Source organism: Zea mays, chromosome 1 (genome assembly GCF_902167145.1).
Source record: "Zea mays cultivar B73 chromosome 1, Zm-B73-REFERENCE-NAM-5.0, whole genome shotgun sequence".
Taxonomy (NCBI): Eukaryota; Viridiplantae; Streptophyta; class Magnoliopsida; order Poales; family Poaceae; genus Zea; species Zea mays.
In genome coordinates this window covers 852,795-858,682 of record NC_050096.1, presented here as the reverse complement: position 1 = coordinate 858,682, position 5,888 = coordinate 852,795, and the positions used below count along the sequence as shown (strand labels likewise).

Sequence of the window (5,888 nt, the reverse complement as noted above, 5' to 3'; positions counted from 1 at the left end):
GCCTAGATTCTTGTTATCTTTGTGATGGATTAAAATATTCTAAAGTTAACTTATTTTCACAGAGCATGCTGCTAAGCAAAGCGTTAAGAATGCAGCAAGATTTTGAAGATAACAAAAATGAGATAATAATTGAAGGCTTGGAAAACAAAATCAAGGATTGTGAAGCTTCTCTTGAAAAGAAGGATTTCTTGCTTCAAGAAACCGAAGGTTGTTACTCTCCACCCATAACTTGTCCATTTAATTTTCTTACCCTATTTGATTCACACATAAAACTATTTTTCCAGGTAGATCTAAATGAAAAGTCAGTAGCTGGTACCTTTACACCATTGGATAATATGGACATACTTGCAACAGCAATAGGGAGTAATCATCCAGGGAGGACAACAGGGGTGAGTGCTTATGTGGGTTTAGGTATGGGTCTTGCTCAAGGTGATGGCCCTCGTAAGAAGAAACGTACAACAACGAAAGAATATGTCAAGAGGATTGTGTATGAGTATGAGGCCAAGTTTGAGAAACTGACACCCTGTGTCAGAGTATGGAGCGTCGATTAAACAATTCTGAGAGTTGCTCATCATCAAAATTTATTGACACACCAGACCATGCAACACATCATTCAGTTGACTCATTACAAGTAACTTCATCTACTTGCAGCACATATTTGTGATGATACATTCTTATTACTCTGGTGTCCGTTATCATTTTTTTTCCTTCAATTTGTAATTGTACATAGCTGAAATTATACATGATGTTACTGTAACTCGTAATTTGAGTGATGCTCAAGCATCACAAGACATATTGCAGTAGACCATCCATATGTAGCATTGTTTTGCATATCATTTTCCCATTATCATGAATCCATGATAGATATAGCAACATATGACTTATCAGATAACAAAATCAATGTGTCAGACTACTTCAAGCACTAATATTCTGCATTTTACCTTAATTATTCCTATGTTTAACATTTTAGGAGGTGATGAAATGCAAGTTGGTGGTGCAGATAGGTCCGCAATCTGTTGTGGTTGCTAGAGGGCAGGCTTACCCTCCAAAGGATGTTGTAACTGTCCATGGGATTGAGCGGCGAGATGACCACACAAAAGTGCAGATTGATTTTGTGTTTGACAACTTCTTGGATTTTCCACTCCCTATACCAATCGCTGGTGGTGATATGTTCACTCTTGGCGAAGCCAAACATTCATTTGTGTTATGGCCTAAGTCAGGCATACAACTAGCAGAGGTACACTTTGCTAACTTCAACCTGATGAACTTATTATTATTATTCACAACTTGGTTAATGCCATGTACTTGTTTCTGAATTTTACATAGGAAACAACAGTTCATGCAAAGCCTCAACAAGTCCCACACACAACGCCTTAGGTACTCCATCACACACCTGAAAAGGATAAAATGCCAACACCAACAATGGGTACCAAGGATATAGATGTCACACATAGTGCCTCCAATGTCAGTAAGAAGAGGAAACATAAGCATAAAAAACATAACAAAAGCAAAGAGAAGGAGCAAAAAAATTCACAACAAAAAAACATAGAAGATGATGGTCTTGATCCCCTTTGGACTCCCCCTTTCATCAACGATCTCCACCACCAGTTCCAAATAATAAACAATTTGTGCTAGGGCAGCCTTTAGTATCTAGTGCATTGCTTAAGAGGATGGGTAAACAGAGCCAATGTTTCCACAAATGGTATTTTGCTATGACCACACCAATATCTCGAAGGCAAAGTGCCACACACTTCATGGTACCATACGAAGAACATGATTTTCTTGAAAAATCTAGGGTCTATGCAGTAGAATTCAGTGATGTATTTCACATCTACGACGATCTTGCCCTTGACATATCCTTACATCGGAGTTGGATGCTATGAGTGAGATCCACCATTTCTTATAAGTGTCTACTTTTTGTTCTTTATCTAACTATTCTTTTAATAGATGCATGAGGAAGATAGACAAATACAGAGGCATAGTTGGCTTTTTAGATCCAGAGATGATCATTTTAAAGAGAATCAATGAAGAGGCTGATGAAGTCGAAACATACATTGTGAAAGCATTGCTTGCTCAGTAGGACAAGGAGTGCATATTTGTTGTTTGCCAGGAAGGGTAAGGCCTAGCACTAATAACACTCTATAGTTTTTTAATCTGTATCTTAATGTTCTATCTTCCTCATTTCAGTTACCATTGGGCCTTGTTAGTTATTTTCCCAAAATGGAATACAGTGTACAATATTGACTCCAAAGGTTACCAATCCCCTAGCTGCTATAGTATTAAGAAGCTATTCGATGAGTGGGTATTACCTTTATCATAATTCTATTTTCCTCTATATTTCAATTGTTACTTACGCCGTTAGTCACCATTATTGTAGGGCTTTTGGTGCTTATGTCGACAAAAAAGGTCGCCATAACAAGAATTTTGGTCGCACAGTTATATGGAAACATTTTCAGGTAATCATGTTCTTAACCTAAAATTATTAGCAAGACATATAATTACACATTCCCGTTGGATATCTTTCCTTATGAAATTATTAGCAAGACATATAATTGATATTTATGCTTTCTTTTTCTCTCTTTTTGATGGTTAAGAAAAGGCAGTCAAATTCAAGAAATGGAAACATAAATTCTTCGACGAGTCATGCTCAACTACAGAAACTTAGCACGATGACTCCTACATCTTCATGGGCACAGATGGTTATGGATCTTTATCCTCCAGGGTCAAGCAGCAGGTATAGCTTGACTATTGAGAAGTTATCCTTTTTATTTGAGGCAACTTCCTTAGAAGTGGCACTGTATCTTTTTAATGGTATTTTCGTTTTGGCATTCTTTTATATGCCACACAGTAATTTGTTTAATAACCATCATTGCCTTCTAGGGATTGGACTTGCACTTACTGCAAGATTGTTCAGGTATTCTTGTATCCTCACGCGCTAAATGTTCTCTAAGTTTTACAAGTAAGTAGGTATTAATATAGTTTTGTTATACACAAATTGAGTTGGTTACATGAGTTATTAACTTTGAGTTATGCACCACCAATTTGTTTGACTAAATTTAAGAATAATATATGTTCAATACATCCTTCAAAATTTACCAAGTCTGTTAAAAAACTATGTAAAAGTCTGAAATGAATTTGTGGTATGTTTGATTATATTTGGTCTGAAATGAATTCCTGAATTTTGACAAAATATGATGTAGATCAGTAGGTGTTCCTATTCTTATTTAGAACAAGGGTTTATATGTTCTTTAATCTTACATATCACTTTTTATTCCAGGTATATAGGGTTGTATGGAGTGCTTGTTCTGCTCACGCTAGTACAATACTTCTATACAGCTGGCTCATCTCCAGGGTAATTGCTATTTTCGTCTCTGATTTTATCCTCGCCCCCCACTAATGGAATAATATGCTGGTATGCAAACAAGGAAGTGTCTGACTCTGTTTTGTGTACTTCTGTGTTATCAGGTATGTTATTGATGTAACGAGAGCTAGTTCCATGATGCATGCAACCTTCATCAACATTACTGCTCTTTCAAAGTAATGTCTTTAGAACTCTAGCATTGCACCTAGTAATTTGACCTCTCTAGCGCTAGGAAAACATATAGACGCATGCATTGATATTTATGCTTTCTTTTTCTCTCTTTTTGATGGTTAAGAAAAGGCAGTCAAATTCAAGAAATGGAAACATAAATTCTCTGACGAGTCGTGCTCAACTACAGAAACTTAGCACGATGACTCCTACATCTTCATGGGCACAGATGGTTATGGATCTTTATCCTCCAGGGTCAAGCAGCAGGTATAGCTTGACTATTGAGAAGTTATCCTTTTTATTTGAGGCAACTTCCTTAGAAGTGGCACTTTATCTTTTTAATGGTATTTTCATTTTGGCATTCTTTTATATGCCACACAGTAATTTGTTTAATAACCATCACTGCCTTCTAGGGATTGGACTTGCACTTACTGTAGGATTGTTCAGGTATTCTTGTATCCTCACGCGCTAAATGTTCTCTAAGTTTTACAAGTAAGTAGGTATTAATATAGTTTTGTTATACACAAATTGAGTTGGTTGCATGAGTTATTAACTTTGAGTTATGCACCACCAATTTGTTTGACTAAATTTAAGAATAATATACGTTCAATACATCCTTCAAAATTTACCAAGTCTGTTAAAAAACTATGTAAAAGTCTGAAATGAATTTGTGGTATGTTTGATTATATTTGTCAGTGTAGTTAAAGTTACCAGAAGATTTGCTCTTCACATCCTTGATCAAGAACTGGGAGAAGCACAAGGGCAGCTTCGAGGTCATCGACGTGCTGCTTGGAGCTTTTTGCATGCTATGTCTAGTTTTCTCCTATTTGTTGTACAAGAAGACATAGAATGGAATTTAAATTTGGTGGCCGCAAAAGTGTGGAGACTTGAATTCATATAAAGTTAGGCTTAACATTAGTGCAAACAGTTGTATTTTAGTTTAGATTTAGAGTACACTTATGTATGTGTTGTTTGACAATGCTTATTTATGATATATTGAATGGTACTTATTTATATTATATTAATTATAATGTTGTTCAATATATGTGTATGTATATTTCTCTTTCAAATTATTATAACGTGATATCTGAAAAAATGATTATAAATTGAAGAATGCACTGCCGTGTAAGTCATTTCGTTTAAATCTTAATAAGACGGTCACCAAAATGTCCAATATCAGACTCCTAAATAAGACGGTTTCTAAAACGTTCATCATTAGTCACCTAAATAAGATGGTTTTCCTATTGTAATCGTCTATTATTGTAGGATATTCGAGACATTTGATAAATACTTTATGACTTTTAATGTTTGTATTCTCTACGGTTCTTTAGAAGCAGTGTCTTAAAAAACCTAATTCAAGACGGTTTATCGGACAAAATGACTTAAACAAATACCTTTTTAGACGGTTATAAATTAAAAATTGTCTTGTATAATATCTTTTAAGACGGTTTATAACCATCTTAAATGTGGGACATCTTTTACGACTCCGTCAAATTTGGACACTTCATAAGCGTCTTAATAATTGAAAATTAACCGTCTCATATAACATGATTTGTAGTAGTGGAGGAAGGCACTCTTCACTTCCATTTGATACAACTTAAAGCCATGGTAAGTAGCATGCATAGGTTTCATCAAAATCCAAACCTTCGTCTTGTGAATAACCTTTTGCAACAAGTCGTGCTTTGTTCCTTGTCACCACACCATTGCTCATCTTGCTTGTTGCGGAATACCCATTTGGTACCTACAACATTTTAGTTAGGACGTGGAACTAAATGTCATACCTCATCCCTTGTGAAGTTGTTGAGCTCCTCTTGCATTGCCACCACCCAATCCAGATCTCTTAGTGCATCCTCTATCCTGTATGGCTCAATAGAAGATACAAAAGAGTAATGTTTACAAAAATGAGCAACACGAGATATAGTAGTTACCTCCTTGTGAATGTCACCAAGTATAGAGTTGACGGGGTGATCTCTTTGAATTGCTTGGTGGACTCTTGGGTGTGGCGGTCTTTGATCTCGAATCTCTTGATCATCTTCCTTGTCTTGATCATCTTCATCTCCCCCTTGATCAATGTCCTCCTCTTGAGGTGGCTCATCGTCTTGATCTTCATCTTCTTCTTGAGCCTTATCCTCATCTTGAGTTGGTGGAGATGCTTGCATGGAAGATGATGGTTGATCTTGTGCTGTGAAGGCTCTTCGGATTCTTTTGGACACACATCCCCAATGGACATGTTCCTTAGCGCGACGCACGGAGCCTCTTCATCATCTAATTCATCAAGATCAACTTACTCTACTTGAGAGCCATTAGTCTCATCAAACACAATGTCACAAGAAACTTCAACTAATCCAGTGGACTTGTT

At 36.3% G+C, this 5,888-nt stretch overlaps 1 long non-coding RNA gene across 1 annotated transcript; it reads left to right on the top strand.

Annotated features, from left to right (window-relative positions):
* Positions 1-2,080: 2,080 nt before the first annotated feature.
* LOC103630338 (uncharacterized) lies at positions 2,081-2,504 on the top strand. Its single transcript, XR_554994.2, has 3 exons — positions 2,081-2,115; positions 2,188-2,298; positions 2,378-2,504. It is a non-coding gene; the product is annotated as an uncharacterized lncRNA (long non-coding RNA).
* The last annotated feature ends 3,384 nt before the right edge of the window (positions 2,505-5,888 follow it).